At 42.8% G+C, this 26,099-nt stretch overlaps 1 protein-coding gene and 1 long non-coding RNA gene across 4 annotated transcripts in view; one reads left to right on the plus strand and one right to left on the minus strand.

Moving 5' to 3' along the window:
- ds (dachsous cadherin-related 1) overlaps positions 1-26,099 on the plus strand; it is a 221,045-nt gene that overhangs the window by 149,372 nt on the left and 45,574 nt on the right. The window lies entirely within an intron of this gene.
- LOC138911222 (uncharacterized) overlaps positions 1-26,099 on the minus strand; it is a 188,744-nt gene that overhangs the window by 33,712 nt on the left and 128,933 nt on the right. The window contains exons 5-6 of the long non-coding RNA XR_011416631.1: positions 18,026-18,106; positions 3,287-3,402 (exon numbers count right to left, since the gene is read on the minus strand). This is a non-coding gene — a long non-coding RNA (uncharacterized lncRNA). The remainder of the gene's footprint in view (positions 1-3,286; positions 3,403-18,025; positions 18,107-26,099) is intronic.

Here is a 26,099-nt window from a genome sequence, read left to right on the forward strand (position 1 = left end):
GAGCGCGTCCGTCCGTTGCCGTTCCCATCTAGGCCACACCTATTTCGCCAGCGAGTGTATCATTTTCGAGCGGGAGCGGAAATGCTATTTAATTAGAGGCGATCAAATGCCGCCTAACTCCGACTCCAATTCCAAGTCCGACTGCGACCTCGAGATGGACTATTACTTGGCCTGGTAGCCATCTAATGGCTGACCAAATTACACTTTAATTCGGGCCGCAAGACGAAAGACTTAGGCAACAAACTTACCTCAGCTATGCCAGCATTAATATTGAAATGAAAAAAAAAAAGAAAAAATTAAAAACTCATTATGCAAATTGCCAGCGAGAGTTGAGTCCAAGCTGTGCACAATACGAATTGGAGCGCCAACTGTGAAGCGTCCTCTACGTTCTGGTCCTCCGCTTGCCGCCGCCGCCGTCGGCCCCCAATCGCCGCCGCAGCCGCCCTCGCAGCAGTCAGTTGATTTCTAAGACAACATAATTTGTTCAGCGTGTTGTTGTCATTTCGGATTTGTTGTTGCTGTTGTTGCTGCAGTTACATACTAAATTACATGCAATTACATGTTGCAGCTAGTTGACTGGCAATTGGCTGGCACCCCTTACTCCCCTCCCCCCGTACCCCTCACCCACTCCGGCGACGACCGGACAGCACGCGGAGCAGATTGGCAGCCAGAGTTGTTGCTGCAGCAGCCGGCGCTGAAATTAGTTGCATTTGTTGCCGCTGCTGATGCTGTTGTTGTTGTTGTTGTTGTTGTAATTTCGCATTGTTTGGCTAATCTACGTAAATCTCATTTTGGAGGCTCCCACAATTACAAAAGTGCCTGCTGCTTGGCGCAGGGGAGGGGTAGAGGGCGGGCGGTATTAGTTGGGCTCTAGCTGCGAATTGCGGCCTGCCCATTTGGCAAGTTATGTGGCCGCTTCTCTTCTAATGCCATTGAACTGGTTTGCGCCGAGGGTGCAAGTGGCAGGTTTGCCGCGCCCCCTTTGACAGCCCCCCGCACAGCTGCCGCCGCCCCTGCGGCTTCACTTGCTGCACATGCGTTGGCTGTGCACCAATTTTTCTTTGTCTCTTGCATCAATTCACTTTTTTCTAAACATGGACTCAGACTGCCCCCCCTCTCTCTCTTTCTCACTCTCTCTGAGCGTGTTTCTCTCTCTATTTCACGCTCTCCCTCTCTCTTTCTCTCTCTCTGGTTTGCTCTCTTTTGCGCTGTGTACGCAACTTGTTTTGCACAATTTTAATTTTATAAACACCTTTAACGCATTTTTGTGCGCTCACATTCCATAAATGCCACAGCAGAGCGTAGCGCAGAGACACAGGGCGAGAGACTAAGAGAGAATGAGAGAGAGAGAGAGCACGTCTTGAATTCACCTCACTTGCTGCACGTTGTTTCTGCTGCTGGCAAACAGCGCATTCAGCGTTTGTCATTCAGAAATTCAGCGCGTTCTCTAGCTCTCCCTCTCTCTCTCGTTCTCTCTGTATGTGTGTGTGTGAGACAAAATGGTTGGAAAATCATGGCGCAGGCGCAGCGGCCGAGCCGGTTTTTGGGCTCGATATTTTTGTAGTACTTGTCTTTTGTATCATAGCAAACAACGCGCTACAACTTTGTGTTTGTGTGTGTGCAAATATGTGTGTGTGTGTGTATGTTTGTCTCGTCTTGTTTGTATTTGTGTTTGCGGGGTGCCTAATATATGCAGAGGCTGCAGCTACCATTTGTGCTACCAACTGGCGCTGATATTTAAAACGCTTAATAAATTAATTAAGTTGTGTTTTCTTGTTGCACCATGCCACGCCCTGACGCCCCGCAGGCATAGAGAGAGAGATAGAGAGAAAGAGAGAGAGGGGCAGCGATAAGCCCAACATAATTTTTGACACAATTTTGCAGAGTTAAAAATCGCCAGATAATCGCCAATGCTCGAGCGTTTCCTGCTATGCAAAAAGCAGGCGGAAAACAACAACAACGAGAGGAACAACAACAACAACAGCAGCAGCAATAATAATAACGACAGCTACATGAAGAGGCAGCCATAACAAACACCAACAACCCACAAGCGCTGCCCGGGCAACCGCCACAATAGCCACAAGCGCTGATCACAATCAAAACATCAATAAACCTTAACTGATAGCCAAGGCAGCCGAGGCGGCCAAAAGGAGCGGCTCTGCCACAGTTGATGTTGCACATTTTGCATTGCCACTGACCAAAAACTGCGTCATCCTCTTCGACTTGCAACGCGCATATATCTGTATGTGTGCGTGTGTGTATGTCTGTGTGGCTGTGTGTCTGTCTGGTTGTGCACGTCGTCATCACACATCAAATGCGCATCAATTTGCGGCCCAAACGCGACAACAGGCCGCGTACTCTGGCCCAAAACCCCGTTCCAGACACGCGTGCAACATTGTGGCAAGGCAGGCAGGCGGCGCTTTTGGGCCAGAGCATTGAGCTCTGTTGCTGCTGCTGCAACTTCTGGCTTGGCTCTGGCCATATTTAGTAAATGCCGCTTCTGTAGCCTGCCTTTAAACGTGCAATTAAAGCGCACACACACAAACACACACACACACACACACATATGTATACATATCGCGAAGTGCTGTTAGGACTGCAAACTGTGGAGCAGAAGCGCGCGCGTGCGCCCGTTCGCTCGCTTGCGCACATCACAACAACCCGAGGGCATTGGCTACTGCATTTGCATAGCCGCCGCCACTCACTCCGTCGCTCGCTCTCTCTCTCTCTCTCTCTTTCTCTCTCTCTTCCTTTCTCTTTCTCTCCTCCACTCTCTGCGCAAGAAAGAAAGACAGGCCCTGGCAGCAGGCAGCAGGCAGCACAAAATATGCACTCCAGCTCCGTCTGCTCGTACCTTTGGCCTGACTTTGGCCGTCAGTTTCAGTTATGTTGGCCAAAATAGCTTCTTTTGAAGCTGAATCTGAAGTCGCGGCTGGAGCTGTTTCTGGCTGGGTTGTCAAGTGTGCACAGCTCAAACAATTAACTCGTCTCGCTGTCCATTAGCTGCTCAAGCGCTCGCCCCCCTGCAGCCTGCTCCAAAAATCAATACAGCCGCGTTCCGCTTAGCACTTTATGCGCCTTTTTTCTTTAATTCCCTGAACCCATTGAAAATGGGCAGAAAGGCATTTTACCCGTTTTACCAATGTGTGTAACAGACAGAAGACACCATAAAAAATATATATATTGTTGAATAGGCTTGATCAGCCGAATCGATTTAGCCTCGCATCGAACCCAACAACTTTAACAGCTATAGATTTGAAAGTTGAAAATATATCATATTACTGACCTTATTATGTTCCCCATATCCATTCCGTTCCATTATCGTAATATCGATATATATAGATTTGGCCTTTGAAACCTTACAGCCTTAATATTCCGCATCAGAATTAGTGTAGTACGAGTCTATAAAAACAAATCGAAACCAAAATATTAAGAAATATATATTTAAAAGTTTGCATATATATTTATATATATAGCATACGCAGAACGGAGTATCGGCTAGTCGTGCACTGCCGACTAGAACACACTTGCTCTTTTTTATAGTTTTGTGGGGCGGTTCAAAACGCGCTTAGCCGCCATTAGCTAAACGTAAGAAAAAAACTGAAAGTGCGTTGATTGATGGGCTGCTTTTGGTACCTCTTGGCCACGGCTAGTTGGCCAATTGGTGTTGGAGGTCAAGTGCGTGTGTATATATGTGTGTTTGAGAGTGTGAGTGTGTGTGTGTGTGGCAGCAGCGGCATTTGCATATTGGAGTAGCAATCAACGCAGCAGCTCGTTCTGGCCTCGTCTACACTTCAGCTGCTGCTGCTGCTGTTGCTGTGTGTTCTTAACAATTTCTGCTGAAAAACGTGCGATTCTAAATGAGCATATCAACAGCCTACAAGCCAAAACCACAAGGCAACGAACCAGCGAACCACACACAGCAGCAGCAGCGGCAGCAGCAGCAACAAGTACCTACAGACGAAATACGAAAGACTGAGGACACAAACTTGCTCGCTGGCTGCCTGGCAAGATGCAGCGTTGATAGCTTTTGCATATCGTTGTCGGGTCGCAAACGAAGTATTTACCACAGCAAAATAAAAGCCAAAAAAAAGCACACACAGCAAGTTGGCAGCTTATTTGGCCCTAATGTCTGCTAGGCTGTTGTTGTTGTTGTTGTTGCTGTTGTGTATTTGGCATAGCGCCGCATGCGGACAGCAGCAGCAGCAGCAGCAACAAGCGAGTTCACAATTTTAATTAGTTAATTATTTTTACTTTTAAGCAAACAAGATTTCAACGACAAATAAAAAGCAGTCAACAGACAACAGGCAACTGGCAGCAGCAGCAGCAGTTGCAGCCGCTTTTGGCCAAATCCCACATGCAGCGGCTCAGCTTGAACCCGAAAACCAAACAAAAAATCCCTGCAGCCTGCAGCCAGTGCCTGTGTCTAAGCCAGACACAGTCTTAGTTTCTTAGCCATGGCCGGCAATCTGCATACGTGCATCTTGCTACAGTTGCCGCAGCGCGCCCTTTGCATCTTCCTCTCCCTCTGTTTCTCTCTCTCTCTCTCTCTGTCCCTGTCTCCGTCTCTCTCTCTCTCTGTCTCTCCTTTTCGCTGAGTTTCTCATCTACGCCAGCTTATTTGTCGTCCTGGTCTCAAGTCTCTCTTCTCGTGGCACCCTTTTTAACTGATTTTTTCTTTTGCCTTAACTGATTCGCTTAGCGATTGCTGCTGCTGCTGCTTCCGCCTTGGTCCGGCATGCAGCAGCTCTCCAAATCGACATCTGACCAGCAGTCGCCACAATTTTCGGCTAAATTCCGCAGCGTGTGGGTTGCTGCGCTCAAGAGATGTTTGTGATTTGCCGGACCATTGTGGGCCCATCAATAGACTCTAACAAATTATTATTCTCCCAAATAACGAAGCACACAAAAAAAAACAAAGACTGTTAACATGTGTACGGATTTGCATATTTTCAATGGGCCAACAAATAACAAACAAAATATTCGAATCAAAGCCAAATATTTCATAAATCCCCCACAGCCGCAGCGGACTTCGAAATTAAATTGTCAATCATTTTTATAACATGCCCACAGCTGGTGAGAATGTATGTGTGTGTGAAAAGAGTTAATGCCAAAATGATATGTGGAAAGCAAAAAACATAGTTATAGATATAAGAAATACAACTATTTATGTTTAGCTATGCCCTGCAAACAGTTGAGAATTGAGAGTGGGTAGCTTAGAATGAGGAGCGAGCAGCTAAGCTATATATATTTTTGATGAGCCGCGACAACTTAGCTGGAAAGTTTTGTCTGCGTCTGGGCTCTGATAATGTCTTAAGATCGACTATGTTAGTTAACCTGTATTAAATATGTCAATGGTCTTTGAAAAATATGAAAACATTGAAAACTATCGATAGGAAAAAGGTCACCTAAATACAATTTTCTATTAAAAATATCTACAGTCTCTTAACAATACAAAAAGCTGCACAACTATCGATATTTCTTAAAAATATCAACATTATCGAAACTATTTATTGGCTTAAATGTCTAATCAAACGAAAGCCCCGCCGATTTTATTCAAGTTTTTTATATATCGTTTAAAAGCAGCTATAACAAAGCCATGTTAACAGCCTACTACAGGGTAACTGCCATTCTGTCATTCTAGTCATATCACCTGTGTACGCTGTTTGAATTTTAAACAGTCATTGGCAGGCTTTGTTCGCAGCTTGTTGTTTGTTGTCTCTTGTCCGTTGTTGGCACTTTGTCGATTTGACGACGCTGACGATGATGGAAGATACGATAGACAGACAACAAAAAAAGAAGTACACATATACATTTGAAAAGACAAAGATCTAACGATCTTGGGGTATTCGGTTGCTGACTGAACGCGTAAATATAAATAATGAATTATGCTGATTATTAGGTGACTTATGCAAAACTTGGCCACAGAGCTGAAAAATCACAGTGATTAGCTGATTTGAGTGTTTATGGCCAATAGCCGCTACCAATGAGCTACTTGGCCATAAATCAAGCGCGTGCTGGCCAACAAAAAAAAGAAGAATCCTCAAAAACAATTGGAAAGCCAAAGCGGCTTTTATCGATGCGCGATGCGCGCTGCATGCGGCATGCTGCAAATGCATACAAAAAGAAAAAAACGTAAAAATTAAAAACTTGGCCCAAAAAAACAAAAAGTGGAAGAGGCAGCAGGAAAACATAATAATACTTTGTTTCTGCCGCGGCAGAGTCAGCCGCCGCCGTCGTCGTCGTCCGGTGGCAATAAAGCTGCAACATTGTAAGTTGTTGATGAGCTGCCACGACATCAGCGCACGGCTGTAGCTGGCGGGCTAAGGGGGAGGAAGGCACAGTCAAAGACAGAGAGAGAGAGAGAGAGAAAGGGGGGCGGGGGGGCTTGGCACACCACAACACAGTTATTGATTAAGGGCCATAACAAAACAAAATTGCTGATTGAAAGCCAAAGCACAAATCACAAAGGGACCAACACGCAAACACAACACAAAAAAAAAAATATCGAAAAATCAAAAACAAAAACTCGTGTTGAAAGAATCTCCCCCCAACAAAAAAAAATATATAGCTGTGCAGCCAAATTCGAGTAATTGCAGTTGCAATTTGCAAAACGAAACAAAAGTAAGCCGCGCCGGGCCTCTACAGGCTTTCCAGCTCTCGCTACGCAACTCGATACTCGATACTTTCGGCCCGTCGCTCGAGTTTTGGCCTCGTTTGCCCTTGGGAGAGAGAAAGACACAACCCAAGGAGCTGCTAGACAGCCTAGCAGGCCAAAGTCAGCCAGAAAGGTGACCACCTATGAAGCACTTCAAATGAACCCTTTAAAGTAATCGATAAGGGCCGACTTTAACAATCATCGATACTCGTTAGAATTGATAGATTTGAGGTATCAGGACAATATATTCAATAGTTGGTATTTAAAATATCGATTGAAACTGTCGATAGGAGCGCAGCTTTCTATTTCCGCTCGGGAAAGTTTTGCTTATCGCATTAATTAAAAGCACCTTCTTATTATTGGGCACAAAAGCGCTTGATATTGAAATATTGCGTGGCGGAGTCGAGCTCGATTGTCCGTTGGAATTCATAAATTAAATCAAGTTAATATTTCAGTGTCGCTTTGCCGCAACACCCAGTGGTAACACCTACTTTGGTACAGAGAGATATTAAAATGCTTAATTGAATTTGTTAAACACAAAAAGACGGCGAAGCGCCGAATCCGCCAGATAAGGTCCGGAGCACCAAGGAGTTCCTCATACGCACTCTCGCACTTCCTACTACCAAACAACAAAAAAAAAAAAAGGAACAATAAAAAAGGAAAAGAAGTGCGGCATGCAAGTTCACACCGCACTGCCTGTGGGCCAGTTGCTGAACTCAATGGTTCGCCATAAACAAACGCAAACATTTATTGCCGCTGATTGTTAATTTGTGAAGCGATAACGCAGCCGATTCGAGTCCAACTCGCAACTCTCAACTCCACATTCAACTCGGAGTCCCCCACAAATTCTGCGACCTCAATAACCGCTGAAAAAATGCGTGTATGGCCGCAGTGCGAACTTGTGACACCAGCAAAAGCTGAAGCTTAAGCTAAAGCTATACCTATAGCTGTAGCTGTAACTGCAGCTGTAGTTGGGCTGTCCCTACACTTAGAGAAAAGCTGCCTCAAAATTTCAAACAACTTTCCTTGTAAAATATATTGTTATAAGTTTGAATAATCTTGATTTTAAAGCAAAGCCTTTAAAAATGGGCAGATATGCTTGAATAGAGGAAAGGACTTTATAAAAATCTACATTTTTAAAAAAGTCTAGAACGTTTTCAAATAATATAAAAAACGTTAAATTGCGCTCCCAATTTCTTAAATAAAGATGAATTTAGCACAAAATATTTTTAGCCAGAATTGCTTACTTAAAATGTGCTTCATTTGTTCTTAATTTAAAACAAGATTACATTGATTGAGTATTCTCTCTGGGTTATGTATTTAAGATTTTTTAGGACACTTCAGCAAAGTATTTTTATTTAGACTCCTGTTCTAAGCTTAAGCGATTAAGCGAATAAGCTTTAACTTATTTTAAGCAATATATTCTTGTTTTTTTTTTTTTTTTTGTTTAGTGTAAACCTTGACAGCCCCTGCCCGCAGTCGTCATGACCCTGGTCCTGCTTGCAATTCCTCCTGGCATACACTCGCGCCTGCTCGCATTGCTTCACCTTTTGTGCTTTCGCTCTGGCTGTGGCGGCCGCAATGCACCCGCTTCGCCTCTGATCTTTTGATATCGATAAACTCATCCTCAATTTTTTTTTTTGTCTGTTGGTTTGGGTTTATGCCACCCCCCCCTCCTGCAGCAAGTTCCGCGCGTCTCGCTCGCACATTAGCACGCATGTCGTTTCCTGCGCCGACACACAAATGACATGACAAATGTCTTTGACCAGAGCCCAGCGCCTGCAACTGACACTCCACACACACAAAAAAAAATCTGGGATTTGGCCAAGAGAGACGACACCCAAAGGCAACAGAGCCTCCCCCTGCCACCGTCACCCTGCCCGTATGCCCAATGCTGGCCCTGACTCTGGTTGTTGTGGCTGCTTTTGTTGTTCAATTCAATTTATTGTCGAAAGTTCGTAGTTGAAAGAACATTTTAATTTGGCTGGCAGCGTTGCGGGACCAGAGTGCGGTTGGCGGGGCGTGCGGCGGGTTGCTGCTTTTCTTATAGTTTATGTGGCATGAAGCTGCGCTGTGGCACATTCGGCCTTAAATTCAGACGCGCTGGCAAATTGAACTCCCAACTTTATTTTTTTTTTTGCGGTCGAGGACAACGCGCGGCGATTAAAAAGTAACTGTTTTGCACAGGGTGTCGAAATTTGCCGTTTGGCTTTATTTAAACGTTTATTTATGCACTTTTTGCACTCTCTTCTTCTGCCTGTTTATTTTGCAGCTGTTGTTGCTGTTTTTGTTGCTGCTGTTGCAGTTGTTCCGCTGCCTTTTTGTGGCTTCATTTTATGCACAAATTCAACAAATTTATTTGCAACTCTCTTTCGTGTTGTTTTGTGGTTTTGCTGTTGTTGTTGTTGTTGTACTTGTTGTTGGCAGTGTTTATTGTTAAATTTATAACGTCTTCTGGCCGTGCCGCTCGTTAGTCGAATTGTAAGCTCTGACGGGCCATCAATTGGCATCAATCAATTGCAGCCAACAAGCTAGTTGACTGCCCGCCTAACTGTACTTTAATGCACAGCTATACACCATATATATCGATATATATCAATTTATATATATATATATATATGCATATATATGTTATAAATATCTGAGGCAATGCTCGAACAGAACTGCGCCTGCGCACCGGATCATAAATTTGTGCATACAACTCATTAAACAGCAAAAGGAACCAAAAGTATCCGATTACCACACTGCTCAGCCAGAGAGAAAGAGAGAGAGCGAAGAGAGAGGGGGAGAAGGGGAGAAAGGCTGAGAGAGTTTGCCAGCGAGAATATATATTTCTTTACTTCCATAGAAGCTTAGGCTCAGACGTAGGCGATCGCCGGCTTCGTTTCGCTGGAGCCAGCCTTGATGGACACGAAAGTGGATCGATGCTGGCATGTTTGAAATTTTATACACATGGGAGGTGGATTAAGAGATTCTTTCAGCTTTATGAACAAAAACTAAGTCAACAAAATAAGGCAAATTGGGAGAAAGAATAACTCGGGAGAACATGAATTGATGTGGGAGGTGAAGAAGTTAAACTGCGATTAGAAGAAAGAGGCAGTGATTTGGGAAAGTGGAAAGTGGAGAGATTGTTCTTAAATAAGGAAAATAGATGAGAGACTAGAAGAATAAGCAGCAAAAACAAACAAAAATATATAAAGTGGGAAAGGAAACGGCAGGTTTAAAAGTCAGACTGAATGGAGGAGGAAAAAACTAGCAGGAGAAATGAAATTAGAAATTTGGCAACGTCTAGAAGTTGGTGGAGATGACAAAGGCAGAGAAAGTGAATAATGAATAATAAATACGAGAAAGAAAATACATGAGACAGAAGAAAGGATAACAGTAGAAGTAGGCATTATTATGGAAATATGTTAAGGAGTCGAAGGCGTTGAAGTATAAAGAGTAGAATATTAAAAAACAAGCACGAAAAGAAAAACAAGTACAGCGAATGAGAAAGATGAAACCGTAGAAGTAGCTATACCTAGAGCAAAAAAAAATCATACGTGTGTAAGAGGTTTGACTAAATAATTAAGGCAAATGAGTTGGTTAAGGCTCACACAGAATCGGAGTTGGCAACAATGGAAATAAAGTCAAAATACTTGGATTACGCCTGCCAAAGTTTTTGTCAAGCAACGTAATAAACTTCACTCAGCGTAGCCTTTAAATTGTCAGCAGCTGCGTTGCAAGGGGATTGAAACTGTGCCAAAGAGCCTGGAGTGGGGATATGGCAGCAGCAGCAGCAGCAGCATCAAATTAAAGTTAACAAGACAAAGTGTTAATGAATTATTTGGAGGACACGTCGCAATGTGCCCAGGCGAGGGCAACAAACAATCGAACGAAACGCAACGAAAGGAACAGCCACAAGCCAAAACCAAACCGCAGACGGCAACGCGAGGCAGTGGCTCAGGGCCATGCCACAAAGGCCGCTGCTGTTGCTGTCGCTTGGACTGTTGCAATCGACATCGTTGCACAAATGAATTTCATTAAAAACTGCAACAAACATTGTCGACAATTAAAAAAAAGCTCAAAGCCGCAGACCGTCGCTGTCCGAGCCCATGTCCCTGTCCGTGTCCCTGTCCCTGTCCCTGTCTGGGGATTGGGGATGAGCTGCGGCAGGGTCTGGCTGCGGTTGGGGCAACGAGTACAAACTTTTAAGTGGGCTCAGGCTCAACACTATTTTTAGGCAGCGCCGATGGGCATTGCGAATGTTGAACTGAAAACGAGTCGAATGCAGCCTCTGAAATTGAAAGTGGAAACTCTCTGGAGTATTACTAGCTTATGTTCTTCTTCTTGTTATGTTTTTTTTTATTCTAGTTGTTTTTTATTCTCATTGCCACTGCCATTGGCGTTGCCATTGGCAGAACGAAAGCGAACACGCCAGCAATCGGGCAAATTAGCAAACATTTAATTTCAAATGCGTTGGCAAGTTCGTTGCCTAAGTCTTTTGTTAAGCGACTGCTGCCTGCCGCCTGCTTGCATTTATTTTGCATGGCAGCCGCAACTATTTGCTTAGCTCTCCACTTATGTTGGCAATCAGCTTAAAATTAACCAACTTGATGAGCATTAAGCGTGCAGCAGCAGCAGCGAGAGCGGGTGTATGCCAGTTGGCCACTTGGCTGGCCAAGATGCGTGCGTGTTAAATTGGCCGCCCTCTTAAGCTGCAGTCTCAGCTTGTTGTTGTTCATGGGGAGTGCCTGAAACTAGCTAAACATTTTGCATAATCAAATATTGATCTTTTGCATTCCTTTATTATGCGTTCTCATGGGATTTCTGTTGGAGCCCAAGAAACTTTTGTTCTTTTGCTTCGAGTTGTTGCGTTCGGCTTGTGTGTGGGCGACCCTATAATTTGCGCGCGCCTTTAAATGTTGCGTTCTTAATGACAATTGGACACACTTAAGACATATACATATAAATTTTAACGGACACCAAATCGGAAATGCTTACAGGGCATACAATGAGCCCGGGCTAAGGCGGCGTGGAAACAGCAATCAAATTAAAAATGCAAATAAGCTACTAAGCAAAATGCTGCTGCCTGAAAAAAAAAAACAAGACAAAGCATTAACAAGAACAAATACGAGCGCTCTAGTTGACAGTGCTCGACTAGGCAATACCCTGTCTTTAAGCAGGGTCTTCTTAAATTGCTTTCTGTTTTCTTTGTGGAGTTTCTATAAAAGTTTGTCTATAAAAAGTTTTTATTGAAACCTAAAATATATTTCATTTTTGAACTTTGCAAGTTTGCTGCCTTTACCTGTAATCTGAAATAACTAAAATATATGTGAGTTGCGAGTACTCACCTTATTTGGTGTGTCTAACTCTCAAAGTACAGAACACATAAATGAAGCTAAGTCGGACCTGGCAGAGCTCTGAAATTTATGATAGACATAGTCAAAGATACCTCCTGCTGCTTGTCACATACATTCGCACAACTTAATAATACCCATGCTTTCGTCTTGTGGCTACAGGGTATAACAAATCATAGTTCTTGCCGACATTTGTTAAAGTTCATTAAACGCAACGCACAAAAAAGAAAACAAAGACAAACACAAATAAATATGAATGTGATGGCGGAATGAGGAGTCAAAGCCAAATAAGACGGCGCAAATAATGGCCACGGCTTCTCACTGGACACAGGCACAGGCGGCCCACCAGCAGCGCGATCAGCACCAGTAGAAGCAGAAGAAGAAGCAGCAGCAGCAGCAGCTCTCATACTTATATAAAAAAATAAAGAAAAAGAAAAGACTCACGCACTCGCCCCGCTGGCTGTGATCGCTGCCATTGCCAAAGACATTGCCAACATTTTTGCGAGCCGCGCTGCGTTGACAACTTAATAAATTTTGAGTGAGCAGCTCGAGCGATGCGCAACGAACGTTGCGAAACGAGAGAGAAAAATTTCTCCACTTGGTTAGTCGTCAGTTAGTTTAGTTGCTGGTTAGTTTAGTTGCTTAGTTTAGCTTGTTGATTGGCTGCCTGGCAGCCTCCTGAACGCCTGGCCGCCTGCTTGGCTGATTATTAAACGCGCATATTTCTAATAATTTGCTCAATGTCTGTGCAGACATTTCCTCTATTTATCAGAAACGAATAAATTTCTCAAATATTTTCAGCGTCGAAGGCAGTAACCAAAACACGACTCGGCCAGATAGAGACAATATCTAAGAGTGAAAACCTCAAGACGGCGAGATGCTCTCTTTTGAGTGGAATAATAATTGTGAAAGGGATTCGTTATATAATCGAAATATATTTAATTTATCGATAATTTTTTTTTTAAAGTTAAACAACTAACTGTCTTAATCATCGAATAGATCACTATTGTTAGATTTGTGGAATATTTGAAGAATATTTGACACTTTTAACCATATCGATGCTGCAGAGAATGCTTTTGATATTGTCGTTTATCGATATTAGAGATGGCTATTGGCTATATAAAATAAAGATTGCTTCAACTATCTATAGCTTTTCAGCAGCAAAAAACATTATATATCAGTCTCTTTATTGATAATGGCAACTATTTTTAATATATTTCCTATTATGCATATCGATAGCTTAGTAGTCTCACACACATTTGCATACTCTTTCTTTTCGTTTGCCAACAGTGTATCAAAATAACAAGCACTGGAATAACAACAAGAACAACACCAACGTGCACAATAAATATAAGTACAAAGTACAAGTACAGGCACACGTGCAGTTAACACACGCCCGAGTATGAAGATCGCACTCGCAGTTTTAGTTGGGGTCTGATGTTGCAGCTATGGGCTGCAGTTGGATTCGAAGACGTAGTCGGAGTCGTAGTCGGTTCTAGCATTTCATTTCAACACCAAACGTAAATTTGTATTTCCTCAAAGGAGGCAGCGGCGTGTCGTTGTTGTTGTTGTTGTTGTTTGAAAAAGAGATTTATGTTCATTATAGATTATTTCTGTCTGATGATGTTAATTTTGTTGCATTTCTCGCATTTGCTGCAGCCAAGCAGCCAAGCAGGCTTGTACAAAGTTTGTGTGTGTGTGTTGCTTGGAGAGGAAATTGTAGAATTCAGCTGGCGCTGCCACAGCTGTCTCATAAATGTTGTTTCTTGTTGTTGGCTGGTTGCCTGCCGCTGCTCGTGTTGGCCACATTGCATGGCAACATTTGATTTGTAGCCGCGCACAGCTTGGCAACATTGTTGCTGGCCAATCGATTGTTGCCAACACGATTAGCACATGATTTTTCCTGCAGCTTTTCTTTTGATGCACTTAACTAATACGCCCTCCCTCTCTTTCTCTCTTTGCAGGTAAGCTGCGTTTGCACATTAAACAAACTAAAGGCGTATTAAATTTAAGCTATGCGTGAGTATTATGTGACTTCTCTGGTTGCTTGTCAGACGTTTGTCAACACATGTCAAGATCTGAAGCTAACGTTGCCGCTAACTAAAGTAGATGCAGCAGCAGCAACAACAATGGGCACAACAGCTGCCGCCGCCGCCACCTGCGCCCACTGACCACACCCCGTTCGGCTTGGGAGCCGGAGCTCAAATCAGCTGTCATTATGGGGCTCAGGCAGCCATAATAATGCCATGTTCACTTTGTGTTACACGTCAGTTGCTGTTTACAGTCGAAGAAGAAGAAGAATAGTTCTCCACGCGCTGCCCTGCTGTGGCAAGGCTGAGCTGTTGTTGTTCCTGTTGTTGTAATAAAACTTTTGTGGCACATAAAGCCATAAAGTTCGAGCAACGCGTTCAGTTAACCAACGGGCGCGCATGTTACCAATTTAACAGCGCCGCAAGCGCTCCCTCTCCCTCCCTCTCTCTCACTCCCTCTCTCTCTCTCTCTCTCTCTCTTTCTCTGTACCTCTCTCTCTCTCGCCCGGTGTCATTTATTTTGGTATCAGCTCGGCTCAAGCCACGCATGAACGAAATTCTAGACTTTTATGTGCGCTTTTCAATGCTGTCTATGATAATGTGCAGTGCAGTCGGCAGCGACGCTGGCAGCGACGTCAGCGGCGACAACGACGCCCTAATGTCGACTGTTGTTCGGTTTATGATCGCGTTGACATTTTTATTAACGCTTGCCTTAATAACATACACGCACAACAGCTAGTCGCGCGGCACACACACACAAAAACACACACACCCATTTCCCCAGTCCGCCCGCTGGTTGGGTATGTCGGCAACTCCGTTAACGCTCGGCGGAGCGCAGCGCAGATTTATGAAGGCCATAACAATGAATTAAATATGACATTGATTACTATCGATAGAGTTGTGGCTCGTTCCGTTTTATCGCCGGGCATCAACGAGATGCACATGAAATGCATCTTGGCATTGTTCAAGTTTTGCTATTGATAAGCCATGCGGGAAACCCAGCACATTGGACAGATGCAAACAGAGTTCCACACACAGACACACGCGTACATGTACGCACACAAGTATCCATCAGATCCCGCTGCGTGCGACTTATGCAACCGCCCGACGACTCATATATCAAAATGCTTGACGTGTATATATCATTTGGGGCTAAGAGCTAGCTGGCAAAGTAGGGACTGCGAGGGGGGCCAGCAGCGGCAGCGGCGTTTGCGTCTCCCTGCACTATATAATTAGTTTCATCAACGCAATAATCATGCTGCAATCGGGGCCTGAAAAGGTGCAGAGCGCCGGCTCGGGCCGGGTTGCTGCTGAGGTGCAATAAAAACTGAAAATTACCAACTGTCTTTGTCTGCCTGCATCCTTTTTCTTTTCTTTTTACCTTAAATTAGGCAAAAGTCCGAGCAAGAATGACAAAGGAAGAAGGAGAGCGGAAAGGAACAAAGCAAAGATCATATTCAGCGAAAAGTTCATCTCAGACGGCTAAAGAACTATATTGATGTATAACAACTATTTCTTAAGTGTATTTCTTATGGATTTTAGTATTTTTTCGCCAATTTTAAATTGTTCCAAGCCAACCTTTATTCCATTTTGCCAGTTCGTTGCCTAAGTCTTTTGTTATACTATGTCAACCAGTAATATCTTGTACCCATGGCTAAAAAGGATTTAGTGTAGCTTTGCAAATGTATAACAGGTAGAAGTTGGCATCCGCGAGATCTTAAGTTTTATATATTCCTGATCAGGACGACGAGCTGAGTTTATCTAGTCAGGTTTGTCTGCCTCCTCATCTGTGTAAACTTGTTGATCTCGGACATTTGAATAGTTATACTTGTAATTTTAAATATATTTACTCGTATATCTTTCGCAGAGCAAATTTACCATTTTTTTTCAATATCTCTCCCCATTTTCTTCTTTATATATAACTCAAAGATTATAATAGCTAGATAGTTAAAACTTGGTATGTGGCCGCTCGTTAGGTCTACGCTGATAAGGAATATTTTACTTTTTGAATATCTCACCTCTTTCCATAGTTATTATGTTTCAAATATGATGTACATACTTCAAGATCAACGTACAAGCAATTTACTTAAAATTTTAACTCGGCTTAGTTTTGAAATTGAAATCGTTTATCGCTTTGCGCAGCGTATTTTGGGTTACTTCATTTGGCTATTTATGAATGGATTTTTGTATGGCCGCCAACGTAGCCGGCAGCATCAGATTACCAGCTCAAATCATTAATGGGGCCAGCAGACTGAGACTCGAGACGCGCGACGCGAGACTCGAGACAGAGATTCCAATTGAGACAGAGACAGACAGCTGGACGGACAGTTGTTGTAACAAAAGTGTTTAGTTAACCACACAACAACACGCTCGTGGGCTTTTGAGCTTGCATGTAATGTAAAACAAAACGCCTCGGTACTTAGGAGATTCCCCACTCCCCGCCCACAACCACTCCAAAGCTTGTGGAGTGTGTGAAATAGACGAATTGATTTCGCGCTTCGATGCAAATGATCAAAGCGGGCTCTTGTTCAGGGTTGCGAAGGGTTGTCTGGCGTTTTTTTTTTTTTGTCATTTTTGATGGCTGAGCTCAGGTGTCGGTTCTGGGCTGCAGATTGACAGACAGGCTGACAGAGTGCAAGGGAGGGGGGCAAATGCACAGACACTTTTGCGGTTTGCAGTTGCCAAATATGCAAGGCGAAGACTGTAAAAAAGGCAACTTTTCATCGTTGTTGCAGTTGCAGTTGTTGTCATCGCCAAGGCGGCCATTTTGGGGGCTGGTTACTTTGTTTGCCTGCCTGGAAATGGGAATGGGGAATGTGCAGGAGCAGCCAACAATGTGAACTGTTCACAGCACGGGGCTCTCGCTCTCTGTGCCAGCAATCGGACAGTTTACGACTTGGAGAGTCGGACTCGAAGAGTCGGACTCCAAGTTGCAGTTGGACTTTGCGACTTGGCGGTAGCGCATACAATTAGAGTTTTAATTATCGTATTTTTGCAGTTGTTGTTTTTGGTTGCTTTTTTTTTTTGTCGTCAGCGTAAAAAACTAATAATTTGCAGTAAAAAAGATAACAACATTGGCATTGGCAAAGCAGCCGCAGCCGCCGCAGCAGCCACACAAGTTGCACGGCGTGCGCAGAGCCAAACTTGAGTGCAGGTTGTCGATTCTGCAGGCAAAACCCCGCAGCCCGTGCCGCAGAGTCGTTAACATTTTGTATGCTTAAAGCAGAACAGAACAAAAGTTGGCAAATAATTTGCAAAATTTTATGAGGCAGCGGCGAATTATTGCAGGAAGCTGCTTAGTTAAACAGTTGCAACTGGTCACTTGCAGGTTTTAAGCATCCAGTGGCAGGTTGCAAGTTGCCTGTTGCAAGGCAGCCACGAGTACAAGTCGAAATGTACGCAGCAGTAAATATGAGCACGCCAAACGAAATTCAAGCCTTACATTGCCCATGGAAAATATATTTCACTAAACAGCTCGCAATATTTCAGTCATTCAATGTCCAGAATTTTATTCATAGAATGAAGCTATTTTTAACATTTTACCAATTAGAAAGTTTCAATATCAGATTTGATATTATTCGAATTGAAAAAAAAAAACCAAAACAATATAATAATAATTGAAATATTCTATCCACTTAAAACGAAAAGGTTTTCCCAAGCAATTCACAGTATGCCGCAAAAATATGTCCAATAAATGTATCTCAATAAATCTCAATCATTAATGCTCAATAAATCTAGAGTTCAAACCATGACTAAAGTGTGATCAATCTTGAATATCGTTGATCTTTGACTACGTTTTGAAGTCTATTGAAGAGTTGGAGAACCTGAGAGCTTTACAAGCAGAAATGAATGATATTTTTGGCATGATTTTCAACCGAATTATTCATCATAAAAATCTGTTTGAAATATTGTATTATACTTATTTTCACACGCAACATTGATTAAAATAAAAATTAAAGATTCTGAAATTAATAAAAAAGAGAGAAACAAGTACTTACCAAAATTAGTAGGAGGGAGTATATAACCAAAGCAGAACAAGGTATTTTAAAATATTCTTCAGTTGAAAAAGCAGCATTAATCTAGACGAATAACGAGAAAACAAAATGTTATCGACCAAGAAAATCAATTAAACTTAAAAATATCCAGATCTGAGAAGTGACATTATTTGCTGGGGACTTGAAGTAAAATTTAAATTGATCTAAATGGAAAGTCTGTCCGGCTCTTCGCGTTCTATTTTCAATTAAAAATATATGCAGCTCCTCATCGAATTGGCCGATAAATCTAGAAAACTCAAATGGTTGAATGCATGTTAACGAAGTACATCACATGAATTGATGGACTGCATGAAAGTCTCGTTAGTTGTTTATCAATTGCCGTGTAATTGGTGCCATTTTGTAGTGTATACGTGAGCCTTCTAGTAAACGAAGCGTTATAAATCGCTTTGCCTAATCAATTATCTTTAGCATCTTTAATTAATTTTATATTATTCGCGCTTGTGTTTTGGACAGCAGCTGCTGCTGCTGCCGATTGCTGATCAGCATCATCAACAGAGGCAGCTGAAGCATCTGGCCAGCACATCTAAAACTCTCTTTCTCTCTCCCTTTCTCACTATCTCTGTGTCGTTCTTACTCTTTCTGTCGCTTGGATGCAATTGCAAATTGTAAATTGCGCTCCCTTTAGCCATAAATCGTGCCGCACATAACTCAGCCCCAATCGGAAATTGGTTTTGCGCTTATCGATTTACGCGCCTAATCGACACAAGACAATTTTCAATTTAGCACTCATTTACTTAAAATGAGCTGGCCCACACCCCTAAGCCCTGGCCCGCCCTGGCAGGCAAAGCCAGTCCTCCTTCATGCCTGGCTTAAGAATTTAATTAGATTTCTAAGTTTGGCCTCAAATTCTTGTAAACAAGGCTGAAACAGAACGGGTTAAATGAAACAACGGCAACGTCTTCTCATATGTTATATACAAAACGTATGTCATATACCTTACATATGCATGCATATATAATATTATCATATACCACACATATATCTCGCATTTGATTTGCATAATCTGCTATTAATTGCGCTGATAGCGTATTGGAATTAAGAGAAAAGCAAGAGAAAGGCCGAGAGCAAGGGCCAGGGCAGAGCCAGGGAGAAAATGGCCAGCAAAAGCGGGCCGCAAATTGATTGGACTTAAATACCAAACAGAAACATTTGGACAGCCACAACGGCAGCCGAACTCTGTGGCCACAAACCAAAAAAACAAAAATACCCAAGAAAAAATTCAGCTTCTACCCATAAATATATATTGGTTGGCCCGGAGTAAGCGACTCTGTACGGCTTATCGTTGGGCCTTGTCATCCATTGATTAATAAACACAAAATGGAAATTTAAATGGAACCCAAACGTAAACCCCAGCAGCAGCAGCAGCCGCCGCAGCAGAGAGTGGGACAGACAGTCGGGAGCAGAGTTGAGCCCATGTATTTAAATGAGGATTAGGTTCAGTTCGAGCTGGCGTCTCGAATCCCCCACAAATGACATTAGCTGAAAATAGCATTTAAATTAGAGGTTTTCCAATTGGAATAGAAAAGGAATTTAATCAAATATCCATTAAAATGTGTCCAGCACGACGTGAGCTGGCGTGTCACGACATTCACGACTTTCATCAATACATTTTCAATTAAATTTGATAAACATTTCTATAACAAACTGCCAGCTGATTGACTGAGTAATATATAGATGGCTAATTGATCTAGAGGCCAAACCATGAACAAAGAGCTAAGCCCTATGAAAATCGGTTGAGTTTTGACCAAGTTATGGGAGTGGAACAATTCTATATATGTCTATATAGAATATTTGAGGGTATTTTGGTATTTTCACTTGATTTTCAACTAAAAATAATGTAGTCATATTTAGATGTCAGTTAGCAACAGTCTGAAGTGCTTGTCTAGGGTTTTTCAGTCTCATACAGAGGATTGCACAGTCGGTTTGTTAACCATTTTGTTTTTCCTCGCTTTTCAAAGCCGTTCTCTATTCCACTTCCTTATATCCCATTGAATACCGCTAGGCCAGCCGCAGCGGCCACTTGTTTTGCCCACATCTTGGGCCAGGTTCAATGCGGTGCGTTAGCCAACTTATAGATAGTTAGCTACTCATGTATCTTAATGTATATAGATGCATGTATATACAGATACTTGCGCTCATACATGTTTGGTAATGGCGACCAACACCCACAAATTGTTGGCTGGCCAGGAACAGGCTAAAGGCAGCGGCTAAACGCAGTATGGGTAAAATGGACAAAATGCTTTAATTAAAAATCTCTGTTGGCCTATTTGTATGTTGTTTGGCCGTTGTTGTTGCTGTGCGCTCTCTCATCTGGCTTTACACCATTAACCGTTACTATTAACCAGCCCAGCGATACACACACACACACACACACACACACCAAGCACACAATCGACTCCACATGCAGGCGGCAACGTCAGTCGAAAATCTGTCATAAATTTATTATTTTCAATTAATTATGAGCTGTCGTTGTTGCTGCTGTTGCTGTTGCTGCCTGTCGAACGGCAGCGCAACGCCCAAAACGCTGCTAAATAAATTTCTTGGCACAGCCTCACAGCTTTAGTGGGAAGAGCACGACTAGAAGATACCCTCAACCCAGCGCCAAACTTCTATCCATGATGTTGTTACTACTGTAAGAAATGTTCAGGACCATAATATGACATAGACAAGTGTGCAAATGTTTCCTAAATTGCTAGCTAAAGTATTTTTCCAATGTAAAAGGGGGGGTATCCAGCAAGTGAATTAATGTTAATCTGAGTATACAATACGAGAGGTCATACACCAAGTTAAATGGACTAAGCTCCTATAGTATCTGAGTTAGCCTCACATGATCATGTCTCTAAATCGATATTTACGTAGCTTCTTATCAAATTCTTGATTTTCTTTATCTTTTCGATATATTTTGATTATGTTTTCGATATCTCAAAATCAATCGCATGGCTATCGCTTTTGGCTAGACGAAACAGTGTCAGACATGCCTCCAAAAACATCATACTCTTAAACTCAGTTTTGATTGGTTCAGGGTATAGAAAACGCTTATTATAGAAAACAACAAATGCGGCGTGCAAATATTTTAGCCAGGCCAAAATGCCAAAGTGCTCATTAACAGCAGCCACAGCAGCCGCAGCGAGACGAGCTGTGGGACCCGCTTAGCCCAATCGATAGCGAAGAGTTTCAAATCAAACCGTGCGTAATTTATTGCTGCCAAAAATAGGCGTACAGCTCAAATTTGGCCAAGACCGGGACGAGTAGGCACTAGGCACTGGCTGACAGTTTTTCAGTTTTTGAGGCTGATGACAAAAGTGTCGCTGGAAAATGTTGCCATTAAAAACGTTTCGTATCAAATCCGCCAAATGACCAAATCACCAAATGGCAATTTAGCAACGCATCGGCATGCGCGCTTTTGATTGAGTTTTTCACAGTTTTGCGATGAATGGCTGCTGGCTCCATGAATGAATGAATGAATCGCAATCGCCTGGCCAGCGAGTGGCCGAATCGTCAAACGGACAACGTCTCCAACTGACCGCAACAATCCGAAAACAACAACTGGACCCAACTAAATTGCAGCGTGTTGTGTGCGTTGCGTAAATCGTGAACCCATTTTTGGACTTTCTTGGACATTTGAAACAATTTCGTGAATTAAAATTCAACGAGGCTAACGCACAAAAATGCAACGACAATGCAATTGGCTAAATGCAACAAAGCCATTAGATGATTTCATAATTGCGGGTCAAACAAACAGGCTGTGAGTTAGACTAGCGATCATTCCTATGGCAGAGCTTTATGATATATGGATCCGATGATAATACGATTTTGTTTAAATTTAGGCAGAATAAAAAAACTGTTAAGCATACATTTCTTAAAAATTAAACAGGGTTTTCTTTTTGGAATGATAATTTATATGGAATCACCATGCCATATAGGATAAAAGAATTCCTGCTTAGGTATATATATATATATATATATATGCAGTTATGTCCGCAATGCGTTACACATTTCGTGACAAAATTGTAAGAGCCTATGCCCAATGGGCATTAAATATGAGTACTCATACTATTCATGCTCATAAATGCAATTCACACACACACAAACACACACGTGCACACACACATACAGTCGCAGCGGCAACAAGTGCCGCTTGATAGCTAAAAAGGCTGCTCCGCATGGCTATCGCCACGTTGTTGCCACATCGATGGGTGGTTGCATCTTTGCATTTTATGGTTCAGGCTTTCGAAAGAAACCCAACCGGCAACTGGCTCTGGCTGTGGCTCTTGCTTTGGGTTCGACTTGGCTTCGACTCCGGCTTGTAATGTGTTCATGGCCACGGCGAACTAATCAGAAAATTGAATCGCTTTAATTACTGCAAAAGCAATGAGCATCGTTTGCCAGCCAGAAAGGGAACTGCAGGCGTTGAGTACTCATCAGGCAGCAGCAGCAGCAATAACAACATGCAGCAGCACCAAATGCAGCAGCTGCTTCTTCTGTGGGCTGTGGCTACTCGTCTTCTATGAGAAATTACTTTAGAAATTTTGCAATAAATTTTAATATGCGTGTAATGAGTGGATGAAGAATGCGCCAAAGCAAATGGCTAACAAAATGGCGCAATAATTAGAAAAGGAATTTATGCAGCAGCTATGCGGGCCATGCCACCAAGCAGCAACAGCAGCCGCAGTAACTGCAGCAGCAGCAACAGCTGCTATCATCCTCATCCTTCGTTGGCTTTAATTGCCCAAAATAATGGCTTAAACTGCGCCCACACTGATCGACAGGCACAGAGACGAGCAGAGGGGAGTTGGGCAACCCAGTGACACATTAAAGTGTCGCTTGTCAAAGACCGAAAAAAACAACCGTTAAGCAACGCTTGCACATTGGCTTTCGGGGGGATGGGGGGCGTGCCTGTGTCTAAACATAAATAATTGAAGTAAACGAGCGGTCAATAAAAAAACAACAGCGGCAGCGGCAGCTGAGGCCAAGACAAGCTCGGATGGGCCCTCGACTTGGAGCTGCAATTCAAGTGGCAGTTGAAGTTAAGAGCTGCAGTTGCAACTGCGGCTGCAACTGCAACAGTTGGCAGTAGACAGTGGCTGTGGCTGTGGAAGTGACTGCCTGCCTGTGGGCCCCGAGGGCGTTAGCTAAGCTGCCAAATGTCGAACGGGCTGGTAAACATTTTTGGCCAGGCTGCGCGCTGCACTACATGAGTTGGCAGCAACAGCAACGGCAACAACAACTTCATTTACAGCCAGCAGTAATGCCAAATATTTACAGGCCGAAGCGATAGCAACGAATTAAAAAGGGCGACCGGGCACACACACACACACACACATAACCCAGTTGAAGCCAAATTCCCAGCGCTTGCCACTGTTAGCTGCTACTGCTACTGCCACAGTCACAGCCACTACCACAGTCACAGCGACTGCCACTCGGCTGGCTGTTGGCTGTAACTGACACTTTAACAGCAACAGGCAGCAACAAGTGGGTGGACGTTTATGTCTCTTTGTTTTCCGTCTTTTGTCTTCTGACTGCACCGCAGCAAAGATTTTTCCAGCTTTGGTTTTTATTTCATTTTTATGCGCTGACTTTGCAAAAGCATACTTAATTTGCCATCAAACGTGTAACGCCTTACCAGAGACATTGCTCGGCGCTTTAAAAGCTAGTCAAGCTCCATTTTATAAGCCCATGCAGAACCAAGCTCTCAGTAAGTAGAAACTTTACCAAGTTGCCTTTTATGCTGCCATAAACCTAGCCAATATTGTGTATTATGTTTTTACTGAGGTTCGATCCCTTAGCTTAAAACCTTACAAATATTTTGTATTCTGTCTTTACGAGAGTTCGATACCCTAACGACGACCTATTACATCGCATCCAGCAAATATTCTGTATTATATTCTTAGGGGAGCTCGAGCCCTTAACCACATACCATTAAAATTAAACCCTGCAATCGTTTTGTAAGTATTTTGTCTTTACGAGGCTGAGAACCCTTAACTTCCTGCCCTTGACTATATACCCAGAAAATATTTTATATTCTGTCTTTACGGGGGTCTTCCTTTAAATCTTCATTTAAAATTCGACAAATAATACATTTAAAAAAGTTACAGATTTCTTACAGCCTATTTAATAAAAATAGTTTGCCCAACAAAAAAAAATACCTACAAAAAAGAGTGTTCAATCTTCGGCGGGTGGCAGCCAACTAACTGTTCTTTCTTGTTTCTTGTTATTTCATTTTTCGTTAACTAAATCACACAAATGTTTATTTCTTTTGGTTTTTGTTGTTTTTTTTTTTTTTTTTGGCTTTGAACGCTTCGAGCATTGCCTCTGCCATAGTTTCGAGTTGTGAGTTTTAAGTTTTCAGTTTTATGGGCTGCTCATGCTTTTTTATGGCCACTTGGAATGGCAGCTACTCGTACTGTGAAGCGTAACAGCATAACCGACCGACCGCCCTCCCGCCTCGTGTACCCACCCACAGCTGACACAGTTCAAGATGCTTTCATTGGCAGCCAGATTGCTGTTGTTGGCGTGTTGCATCCGTGTTTGCCTGCCCCTCGCTGGTGGCCAAGCTTTGGCTGTCAACAAATTTGACAGTTCGACGAGCCAAAAGCTTTGCCTTTGGCCGAGTGGGCGCCGCACTCATTTGTCGTTTAGTGAAATGAGTTGCCGGTAATTGCTCTCACACACACAAACTCACACACATACACACACTCCTTAGCAGGCCAAATATGGTGGCATTTAATGGGCGGCGTGGGCGTGTCATTTGATGAAGTGTCATCCAGCCAAAGAGAGAACATTTGCACGAGGCGAAAGCAAATGCTGCGCCACTAGCTCAGCTCTAAGGCAAAGATCTCAATCTGTTCAGTAACCGATCGACCTTAATTAATTTGTATACCCTGCACTTTTTTGGCATGACTTTAGAATAGGCATGCTAATAAATATATATTTTTTGTGTGTGATTAGATAAGTTATAGATCAACATTTTTACCAGGGTAACGCAGATTAGGCAGTTGTTTTAAATTTTCAAATTTGATATACTAACATTTTTTGGTAAAATAAATAAATAAAATTCAACGAAATTGTTGAAATTTCATTTAAGGGGCATATCTTAGTTGCGCATTCCCATCCGAATCATTCTCATCTTCTCAAAGAGCTTTCTTTGATTCACGTGATTTGGCATTTGTCACTCGCGCTCTCTCTCTCCCCCTCTCTCACACCCATCCTTTCACCGTCTCAAAATATTTAATTTCCACTTTCACATAGATTAATCACATTGCTCGGGACCACCCGACGGTTTCACTTAGCTCTTATCGCAGCTCACAATATAAATTATGTAAATTTTGAATAGCTAATTGAGTTGCTGCCTAGTTTTAAGTTGTAGCATTAAAAGCTAGAAAAATGTTCGCATTAACATTTGCTTTTTCTTTTCAATTTGCAGGTAAGCTGAACCCAAACAATGTTTGTTGCTTCTAAGACAATTATGGCCACGCCCAGTTGCTGGCTATAAAAAGACAAAGAACGAAGCGTTAAAGTTAATTTGCCAGGTGAGAGTTAAGAGCCAAGAGCCAAAAGCCGCAAAAGCGGCTTAAGAAAGCAGCAGCAACCACAGCAGCAACAGCAACAACATGAGGGCGTATTATTTATAGTACGTGCATATGTTATTTGGGGCTGAACCCTTAAGTCCAGTTGGCCAAGGAGGCACTAAATTTGGTAGCCATTTTCTTGCTGTTCGTCTCCCTCTCTCTCTCCCTCTCCTTCTCTCACTGTCTCCCTTTCTAGCTCTTGTGCTGTCAGTTTTTTTGTTGTATATTTTTTTGTCTTTCCTGCTTTACATTCTCATATTATGCTTTCCTTGGAGTGCTACTGATTGCCTCTAGACGGTACTCTCTTGTACCGCCTTCTCAGACCTTCGTAGTTGGCCATTTTGACAAACAGCAGCAGTCAAGTTTCTTCTGCTGCTGCTGTCGGCTGCCTGTTGCTCATCATGATCTGCACGCTGATAATGATGTTGCTGATGACGTGACTGTGAGAT

The sequence above is a fragment of the Drosophila virilis genome, chromosome 4 (assembly GCF_030788295.1).
Source record: "Drosophila virilis strain 15010-1051.87 chromosome 4, Dvir_AGI_RSII-ME, whole genome shotgun sequence".
Taxonomy (NCBI): domain Eukaryota; kingdom Metazoa; phylum Arthropoda; class Insecta; order Diptera; family Drosophilidae; genus Drosophila; species Drosophila virilis.